Source organism: Aethalodelphis obliquidens, unplaced genomic scaffold, assembly GCF_003676395.1.
Source record: "Aethalodelphis obliquidens isolate GAN/ISIS:26980383/991018 unplaced genomic scaffold, ASM367639v1 scaffold48, whole genome shotgun sequence".
NCBI lineage: Eukaryota > Metazoa > Chordata > Mammalia > Artiodactyla > Delphinidae > Aethalodelphis > Aethalodelphis obliquidens.
Genome location: NW_020837992.1, coordinates 11,385,272 through 11,396,740, shown reverse-complemented (window position 1 = coordinate 11,396,740; position 11,469 = coordinate 11,385,272).

The following is an 11,469-nucleotide window of genomic DNA, read 5'->3' as shown; positions in this document are numbered from 1 at the left end:
ATGAGAGCAATCAAGGTGTGTTATGTTAATGAGGTGACTTTTGCGAAGCACCTCAGGATGGGTGCCAGTTGCCAGGAGGAAAAGCCTTGTGATTAGAGGGTTGGAACTTTCAGTCCCACGTCCTGATCTCTGGGGAGAGGAGAAGGGGTGAAGATCAAGTTCAATTACAAATGGATGATGATCTAATCAATTTTGTCTGTGTAATGAAGCCTCTACAAAAATCCAAAAGGGAGGGGTTCAGAGAGCTTCTGGGTTGCTGAACATGTGGAGATTTGGAAAGAGTGGTGCACTCAGAGAGAGCCTGGAAGCTCTGGGTCCTTTCGCAATACTTTGCCCTATGCATCATGTCCATCTGGCTGTTCCCAAGTTATACCCTTTTATAATAAACAATTAACCTTTAAAGATAAACACCCAGTGTCCATCCATGATAGCACTTCAACTATTTTATGATAGCTATCACTTTGTGTACTCTTCCCTAAGCTGGAAATTTCCAATTTTAAAAACTGTGCATGAGAGAACATGTTTTTAAGAGCCACAGAGCCTGTTGACTAAGTCTTCCTTGTGGCACTCACTACCTTAAGAGAACTCATTTTTGGCAGGCACCTGTGCTACTGTCTTAGATGACTGACTTTTCTGTCATAGGTGAGCTCCCTAGAATCAGTGGCTGTGTCATATTCATCCTGTATTCCCAGCGCCTTGCCCAGTTATTACCACTTTCATTTTTAAACAAACAGATAGATGGATTCACTTATTCCCCTTTAATGCTTCAAGTGTGCCTCTCCCTCTCAGAAACAGACTCAGTAGTTCAAACGAGGTCTGATTAATATAGAGAGGATTAAAGCCATACTTGTTCAAAGAGAATATCATACTTCCTATAATGCAGCTTGAGATTACATTAGCATCTTTTTTCTCCCTCAACTATATACACTATTGACTCATATCAAGTGCATTTTAAATTAAACTCAAAATTTTTTACATATTACATCCAAATCATATCTTCTAGCAAGTATTGGTGCAGTACATTTCTTTTCCTTATCTAAATATAAGAATAGTGTTTATCCAATAAACATAATTTATTCTTGCTGAACCTATCAAACTGTACTTTGAGATCATCTGGAATTCTGATACTATCATCCATTATTTTTGTTATCCCTCCTACTTTTTCTTTGTTAATTATGATAATGTCTTCATAGTTCTTTCTTCCATGTATTGATAAAAGTATCAATTTATTCATTCATTTATTCAATGACTATTAATTGAGCATCTAATAAATGCAAGCACTTATTCAAGGTGCTGGAGATGAAGCTTATATTCTAGGGCAGTGATTTTCCAAATTTAGCATACATCAGAATAACCGGAAGGGCTTCTTAAAATACAGATTATTTTAATGGTCACCAACCCCAAAGTTTCTGACTTAATAGGTCTGGTGTATGTGTGGCAGGGGAGAGATTTTGCGTTTCTAACAAGTTCCTAGATGCTGCTGATGCTGCTGTCCAGGGCCCACACTTTGAGAATCACTCTTCTAAGGAGAGACACACATTTAAATGCTAAGGACTTCATATTATGCAAATATGAGTTCACAGGACTGAGGCTAGATCCTTGCCTATAGAATACTCCAAGATTTATTTTATTTTATATGTTGCTTGTAAATATAACAAAACAATAGGTTGACAATTAATTATGGTAAAAGAGATTTTCCAATATTTGGGGGATGAGTAAAGAGCATACTAATAGAAAATCAAGCTGCTCTTTTATAAATTACTCAGTTAATTCATTTGAAATAAAATATTTAATATCATACTCAGAGTCCATTTTTAAAATAGTTACTATTACATTATATTAAATAATATTCTCCCAGGTATTTTGTTCAGAAACTAGTAAATTTCTAACGTCCTATTAATATAACAATGAATGAATAAATGATAATAAGAATGTTAAGAGATTTTTCAGGTAAGTGATCCATAAATAAGTGGCAGAATCTGGACTTGAACTCAGCTCTCCAAAGGGGAACACAGTCAACAGTATATTTAGAGCAGTAAAAACTTATTTCTAAGTCAATGTCAATCCCAGATAAATATATGAGTTGCCTAAAGTTTGAGCACTTATTTTCATGTGTGATTATGCTTAGGTATCTTGTGAGATGCGGACAATGATTTGTCTGAATCTCTTGGGAATCTCCCCTAATCACAGATCCTTAACTATTTCTTGGAATAAAGCCAAAGAATTGTACAAACTATACTGTTAACAGCTGTGATCTGGCAGACTGACTTTAAGGAAAATTCAAGGGCTGGGACCTATTTGCCTATTGAATGTATTTCCCCTCTGAATGTATTGAACCATCCAGACACTTTAACTTGTCTCAGTGGTGTAGAATACTCAACATAAAATCGATTGCAGTTCACTTTCATTTAAATAATATAAAATATGAAGCCTCATGGGGCCTATTTGCCCCAGTTGAAATGTGTGCCGAACGCCCAGCTGGAATAGGGCATTGAAGAGATAGATCGTGGCTTTTAAAGGTTGTAATACAGGGCTCTTCCTATAGCCTGTAACCAGGTACCCTGATTCCAAAGTGATAACTACACCATAGACCCACTACAGTGGTTTGTTTGAGCCATCCCTTGTGCTGTTCTGGGAATAAACCTAATAATGTATGAATCATGCTTACTACTGAACTAAAATGTGCCTACACACTATCAACATTTTTAGCATTTAAAAGCTCATCAGATGGACAGTTCAGCTCACAAACACCCAAATGGTTTAGCTTTCATTGTGTCAATGACTCCAAACTTTTTGAGGTGGAAATATCATGTTTGTGTTTGTTTTAGTCTTTGCCTATTTTGAGTCCACTAATAGCTCCTACTCTGTTATTTTATAGGTATTTACCTACCATGTTAGTCATTAATTTCCACAAAGATGGAGGCTTCATATTTAAATGATTTAAATTAAAGTGAACTGCAATCGATTTTATGTTGAGAATTTTACACCACTAACTGAGACAATTTAAAGTGTCTGGATGGTTCAATACATTCAGAGGGGAAAGTAATGGTTTATATGCACAGTGACAAAGCAGGCTGCTATGGACTGAATTATGTTCCTTCTAAATTCATATGTTGAAGTCCTATCCCCAATATGGTGGTATTTGGAGATGGGGCCTTTGGAAGATAATTAGGTTTAGAGAAGTTCATGAGGTAGTAGGGGGGTGATCCTCATGATGAGATTAATCCTTTTATAAATGGAGACACCAAAGAGTTTGCTCTTTCCCTCTCCCCATCAAGTGAGGACACCGCAAGAAGATGGCTGTCTACAAGCCAGAAAGGGAACTCTCACTAAAACCTGACCATGCTGGCACCTCGATCATAGGCTTCTAGCCTCCAGAACTGTGAGAATTCAAACTTCTGTTGTTTAAGCCACCCAGTCTGTGATATTTTGTTATGGCAGCCCAAGTTGACTAAGACACACAGTGTTTTAAATGAAACTTTTAAATGAATTAAACCATCTCCACTAATAACACTCAGAATTAGTCTGCAAATGAAACAGACTTAGTTGGAGTTTTTAAAGACTAATTGTACTGGAACTTTGAACATTACGAAGACATGACCTGATTGTTAATTTTCATTGTATATCATTGAAGATATAACCTGTTAGAAAATAACAAGATGACTCTTAAATGACTTTTGATGCAGTGTACAAACTCATCAGCTATGGAAAAAAACAGTGGAAAAATATGCCTTTCTCCTTCCTTTTGCAAGAAAATCATTGACATTCAGAACAATGCCCAGAATCATAACTAATTTACTTGAACATGCCATTCTTGGGGTATATAATTTGAAATGCCACATGCACCCTCTTGAACTACAACTGTATCTTAATAGAACATGATAGCAGGCTAAGTTGTATAAGAGATTCTGAGGGCTGAGGAGGATACTGATTGGTAGAGAACCAAACAAAGCCATCCTCTGAGTCAGTCAGATGTTCAGATTTCTAGTAAAGGTCCCACAAACAACTACCTCAAGTTCATTGACAGTCAACTGCCAAAACAACAGCTTCTCTGTTTTCCAAAGCAGTACATGTATATGATCCATAAACAAACTGTCAAGGACATTGTACATCTGGACAACACAGTTGCAAGGTTAATTTTGGTTGGAAGAAAACTGTACCCCTGGTTTTAATTTGGATGGAATTTTGATGAGGGAAAGAATCCTATCATGGGCATTTCTGATGTTTCTATGCTATGAGCTGCCAAACATAGAAGATTCTGGTCAATAAAACTAGCACTTTGAGTGAAGTCAGGGAGTGTCTGAAGGCTTTGTCTCATGGACCAGCAACCTGGGCATTCATTATCATATTATAGGCTTGGAATTTCAAGATTCATACTATCAAAATAGCACTAAATAGTGAATAGTGAAAACCACTAAACAGTTTCTCGTTTCCCACAGGACTATGGTGAGTTTCCCACTATTAGAAAGGGGCAGCAATCATCATCAAAATGGTCAAGGTCCTCTTATACCTTTACTTACTCAGAGCATTTGGAGTTGTCTACCCAATCCTTCTCTTATTTCCAATATTATTGAGGTCCATATAAATCCAGGGTTTCTCGGCAGTAATATAAGAGAACCAAGTGTCTCTTTTCATCCCAATCTTTTTTTTAAATAAGCATATTTGTAATGACAGGACTCATTGGAGAATCTTTGTAAGCACGGGTAAGGAAGAGTGAGTAACTTTCATGATGTTGCATAAGTGAACCCGTACAAAAGTCAGATTCTTTTTACCATGCTCTCAATCTTTTCTGCTTCTCCCCTGAGTAGGACATGGTCAGCTGCATCATACAGCTGTCTTCTGTTCTGTTGTCACAATGGACTCTTGATAGTTTCCATCTGCAGTTAGGACCACCTCTGAAGTCTCCTCAGTTCAGATTACCACTAGAGGAAGCGTCTGAGGAGCATTCAACACTCAACTATCAGGTGTCACCCCTGAACACCTGTCTTAGGAGCTTTCATCACCATTCTGACAGAAGTGGCCTTCCACTTGCATGTGACTAGGCTAAAATGTTTTAATAACCTGGGCTTAAGATGTTGGCTTTTTAAATTTAAGAAAAGCCAACATACAAAATTCAAAATTATAAATAGATGCATTTGAGAAACTATTCATTTTTATGAGGAAAATTTGGCCAAAGGATTATCACAGTTACCCTAGATAATGACAGTTCCCAGTATTAAATGTACTAGTATATAGAACTTGTTTTACCTGCAACTGCACAGGAACACAAAAATATCATTTTTGTGTCAGTACTTCATACACTCCATGTATTGATCCATATTATCTTAATAACAATTTTATAAACAATATAGAACAATAATGGTGTCAATTTTGTAGTTGCAGAACCTGAGAGAAATTAAATAAGTATAAGGTCGCATGGATTGGGAATTAAAATTCAGACTTCAATTTCAAGCCCCATGTGCTTTCTATACTACAGTGTCTACCTCTGAACCTTTGCACCTAATAGAAACATTCAGGTATATTAACACATGGTATCTACTGCTATTTAAAGACTAAGGATCAGGAATCTGAAGTATTAAGGGTTATGCATATTAATTTAAAATCAACAGTAATGGTGCATCTGTGATATACATATTTTTTCAACATCATCGTAACTGTTTTTCGACCTCTACATGTCTTCACTATACTTTAAGCACAGGGGCTGGCTCCATCCCCAAATAGGAAATATAATAGCCTATAGATTTTATGGTGAATCAGGAGGCAAAATTTGCTGTTAATCTCATATCAACCTGCCACTCATTTCTGATAACTGGGCTTCTTAATAAATTCCATTCCTAACCCATGTTCCAAATCTCTTCCCTCTTGCCTCAGTTTCTGTCTTAATTCAATGCCAGGCACTTTGGTTCCTTTGGTTTGAAGGACTTTTCCTGTCCTGATAGGTCTTGTTTCTTCCAATAGCACTCATCACCCCATGCCCAAGAACTTTCACTCTTGTAGCAACACTTTCTCAATACTGACGTTAGTATTCTGGGATCAGGAGGGCTGCCTGGTGGAGATGCCATGGATTTTGAAGTCTGACCATGGTGGGTCTGAATCACTCATTCTTCACTTTTAGCCATTAACTTTAATCTCTGCAACTACTCCATGAAGTCGTTTTTCAATTCCCATTTTATAAATTATAAAACAAAGGCAAGTCACTTAACCTCCTGAAGTCTCAGCTTCAAAATTCATAAAATGTGACCATTACTATTATTACTTAACCAGGGCCTCTCTAATACTGACCAGAAATTGAACTGCCCTCCATCATTGCTTTTCCGGCTTTGTGGATTCCCTACAGACCCTGAAGTATGTGTCGAGGCTCCAGGTCCCCTTTCTTCCTGGTCAGCTCTATTTTATGACAATCTGGGCTTCCAAATACCCCAGGAACAAATACAAATTGACAAAGCAAAGTACTGAAATTTAGATGAACACTTCTTGTTGTGAGTTTGACAGCAAGCAGATGTCATATACCATGAAATCTGAAACTATTATCCACTTAAGTTCAGTTCAGATTTCTGTGTATCATTGCCCTCTTTGTACTTGGAACAGTCACATATTCACTTTATCTTGTCTCTGGTATTATGCTGTAGATCTGTTTGCTTACTGTCAGGTTACTCCTCATGAACAAAGCCTCATCTTCATGCAAGGAAGGTTGACTATGTTGTTCATGTCTTTTTCTCTAGCACATAGAAGAGTGCTTGGCACACAATAGTTCCTCAATAATATGTGTTAATAAGAAAGCAAAAAAGGAAAGAAGGGAGGACAAGGAAAGAAGGAAGGGAATAAGGGAGGGAGGGAGGAAGGAAGGAGGAAAGGGAGGGAGGAAGAAGCATACTTGGGGTAAGGTTGGAAAGATAACAATTTTAATACTTTTGATAATATCTAAGACTTATTGAGTGCTTACTCTGTCCTGTTCTAAGAAATTGATATGTGTAATTAATCTACTGGTACAAATACATATTAAGAGGTAGATAAGATTGGGAAACTGGGACAAAGAGGTTAAATAACAAAGAGGTTCATGGCCACAAAGCTCGTAATAGTGGAGTTAGGCTTCAAACCCAGGAAATTTAAGTCCAGATTCTATGCTCTTAATCTCCATGATGTATTGCTTTTTTTTAGAGTGTATAATTGATTCATGGAATAAAAAAATAGGGCTGAACATTTACTGCTCTTAAAGCAAGTGACTTAAAAGAAGGGGCTCTAAGAAGGTTCTCAGTAATTGGTATTAAATTCTGTAAACTCAAAAAAAAATCCTTCTTACTTAGGCAAATTTACAGCAAACCATTGAGATAAGAGAACTTCGAGAGAGAGAAGGACCGGACTGGATCACACATTTCTTGTCCAGACCCAGTACAGATTAATAAATCACAAACAATTCAGAGAACATCTTCATGCAATTCTGAAGGTATTTCAAGGAACCTTCCCATCTGGAATCTCTGCTGATTCTTTTCATATTGTATTTCCCTAAGGATGACTCACAGGAAATTGAGGTTTCAGAAATATGTTGTGGTTTTTTATGGCATTTCTCTACCTTCACTGCAGAAGTTTCAAAGATAAGTGATTTTGTGGTTGTGTTTTTTCGCATTAAGTTTAAAGAAAGAAACTCACTACGTTTCAACTATTTTTTATCATTTCTCTAATCATAATAGCATTTATGCTTATGTGACAATAGTGATGATAGTGACGAAAATCCTGCTGACCGTGGTACAAATATTCCAGTAAGTGAGGGTATGAAGAGGGTGAAGAAAAAAACACCCTGGATAATATATAAAATTGCAGCCAAAAGATAGTTGTTGGCTAACCACCGTGCGTATTGAGCTATGCTGCATATCATGAGGGGTGCGACGCTATATGGCCTCAAACCTGCCTCAAAGAATACAGTCTGTTAGAAGTGTCAGAGGTAGACCAAATGTCTCCAGCAGGGGATGAAGGCAGCGTGAAATAGACACAAAATACAGTGATCACACATTTACTGGCATATGATTGATTCCAGCTGGAGGATCCTTAGAGCCTTGTGGAAGGGTGGTATTTGAAATAGGTCTTGAGAGATTGTAGAATTTCTTTAAAAACACCATGAAGAGTAAGGAAGAAATTTGTAAAGGTGGAGATGGCAGAGGATGGTGTGGGGAGAAAGCAGCCAGCTCAGTAGTCTTCCTTCCTTCTTTTCTCCCTCCCTCCCTCCCTCCCTCCCTTTCTTCCTTCCAACAGCTATCCACCACTAAATAGGTAATAGTCCAGAGTAGAGGTTCACAAATCTTCCCCCAGTATGAGGGGCAATGCCTGATGCATGTGATACTTGATAAATATTATTGAACAAAATTGGGTATATTGTGTACAAATGGGAGCTCAGATAGGCGAACAATTCTAATTTGCAGATTAAGGAAACAATCTTGTGCTATATCACTTATCACATGGAAGTCAGTTTTAAAAATTTATGAGTGTCTATATGAACCACACATTATATAACTTCAGGAGAGGTAAAAGAATGAACAAAAATTCAAAGAGTAAAGTTAGTTTTCTGACTATCTCTTAATAGACTCTGGAGACATCTAGAATGAGAACCATATCTTTATTCATTTAATAGGTATTTTATTTGATACCTACAATGTGTCAGCTGCTGTGTTAAGTATTGTGGTACAAAAATGAAAGATATGGTCCCTGCCAATGCTGTGCTTACAATTGATGGGGGAGAAAGATAGCAAATACAAGGCATATGCTGCTGGTGATTTTTAGATAATATCAATTCCAGGCACTATGATGGGCAGTGAGGGCTAATACATTATTTATTTGGTGTACCCACCCTCTTGGGCAGATATTATCTCCATTATACAGATGAGGATTTAAAGCTTAGATAGGATAAGTAACTTGCCCGAGGCTACATAGTTGTTGTAAGTGTTAGAGCTGAGATTAAGATGTTCAGACTCCAAAACCTGTGCTGTTATCTGTTTATTACAGAACTTTAGGGGTTGGCAGTACAGTTGACTCTTGAACAATGTGGGCATTAATTCCCCTATAATTTAGAGTCAACCTCAGTAACTGGGACTCCTCCACATCTATGGATTTAACCAAGTACGGATTGTGTAGTACAGTAGTATTTGCGATTGGAAAATATCCGCATATAAGTGGACCCGCACAGTTCAAACCCACGTTGTTCCAGGGTCAACTATAGTCACTTCCCAAATTGGGGTCTGTGTTGAGTCTTAGAAAATGATTTTGGATTTGTAAGGAAGAGAAGTGGTGGGGAGAACATTAGAGGCAAGAAAGCAAGTGCTTATTAAGACTAGGGCAGGTGGCGTATTATGAGAAAGGTGTTGAACATGTGGTTAGAGAAATAGAACCGAGACAGTTTATAAGAAGCACTGGATACTGGGGCAGTAGCTCCCCTTGGCTGAACGTTAGAATCAACTGGGGAATGTTTGAAACATATCAAAGCCTGGACACCTGTCCAGACCAGTTTAAATGAAGCCTTTAGAGGGAGGGGTCAGGCATCTGTAGTTTTAAAAGTTCCTCTGGTGATCCTGGCACAGTTTTGGGTGAAAACCACCAAGCTGAAGGAAACACTGAGGGACTTTACGCAGGGAAGTGGGGTAGATGGATTAGGGTAGAGGCAGGGAAGTGAGTTAGGAGGGGGTATTGAGTAATGATGATCGTCTAAATAGTGTTAGGGGCAAAACGAAAGGAAGGGAGGGAAGATATGTGAGAGAGAATGATTAGGGAGGAAGTAGAATACACAGATCTTGTTATCCTTCTGGCTGCTCAGGCTGGAAAAGATGGGGAATGACTTCAGTTTCTAGCTTAGGTGACGATATAGAAGTTAATGCCTTTTATCAAGGCAAATACAGGGGGAAGGGCAGGTTTGGGAAAGATACAGTGAAGCCAAAAGGCTGTGAATGAGATTTGATAGAAGTCAGAGAAGCCTGAAAAAAGCCAGGGGACAGTCATACCACAAGAGTCAGGAGAAGAGGAGCAGGTTGTCAGTAGTACCAAATGCCTCTGGAATCGGGAGCCACGTGATTTATCTACCTTCTAAACAGATCCCTGCTTTGGATTCATAAAGCCAATGGACATAAGAGCAGAACTAGGAGAATCCTGTGTCAATTAAGTCATTGTCCTCAGCTCCAGACTCACCCTTCTCTACTCTGCTTTCTGATTGCCAGGGCCGAACTCTGCAAACCACGCTGGCTTTGCCAGCTGCTCCCTAGTAAACCCTGCCAAGAAGGGGTGCTAGAGGGAGACTGCAAGGCTGCAGGAGGAACAAGCAACACTCTTTATTGCTCCTGAGGGCAGTAGCTATGAACATCACTTCAGACTTGTTTTTTCAGCCTGTAGCAAGTTTCTTTCTTTCCCGTGGCAGCAACTGAAACCAATTCGTAGTTTTTCTTCCACTTGCAGAAGCAGCTTCCTCATGTCCTCCATCCAGAAACACCAGCAAGAACTGTCTGACGCACCTCCCCTCCAGAGACCTGGGTCCCAAGCCCACATGTCCCTGTCTCTGAGCTCAGATACACCAGCTCTAGCTGAACAGCATCTCCTCCTCAAATGTCTGCATTTCAGCTCCACAGAGCCCCTATCTAAGCTTTAAATTTTAATAATTCCAGCCTCTTCTCACTGCCACCTCAGCCCTAAGGGTGGCAGCTACTTTCTGCAGCTGGTGTCTTAGATATCTTAGCATTATATTGCTATGCTTTTCTTTATCTATTTAAGAACTTTATAACTAGTTAATCATTATTTATATTAAAATTTTTGTTCAAATAGGTAGTGTCATGTCCATTTTGAGACTGAGCCCTTACTTACTTACACAGAAATTACTAGTTCCAGGGGTCATTTTATGACACAGATCCTCAAAGTTATTTTGGGATTAGTTTGGTCATGTTCTTGAGCTCCTTGCCAATGGGAAATGAGATTCTAATAACCCATGGCAAGTAGTCTCATTACAATTAATCAAGTTACTACTTACAATCAACCGTTATGAAGTATTTACTGAATCAAGGGTCTCAGGGACTCAAGTGGCTACTGCACTTGACTGTTGTGGGAATAAGGATGCCTATAAAGACTGTGGTATGGGTTGGGTTTTCATGAGTGCATTGGAATGCTTATAGAATGGAAATGACAAATACACATCTTTAAATTTCCAGTTCAAGTCATGGTCTCATTTAGAGGACCATGAAGCTTCCATGCCTACCCTAAATGAGTCTCTCTCTCTCTCTCTCTTTTTTTTTTTTTGTAGGCACAGCACCAGTATTTCAAAAAGCTAAACTCAAAATATTGTGTGTTGCAGAATTACAATATGTGTTGAATTCACAGCCTTACCAAGTGTCTCACAAGAAAGTTGGGGCCTTCAGGAAGAAGAAGGGCTCAGATATTTGAAATGGACACACCAAGTTAGAGGCAGATGAAGCTGAGAATCTTAGACCCAAGTCACTATGAGTA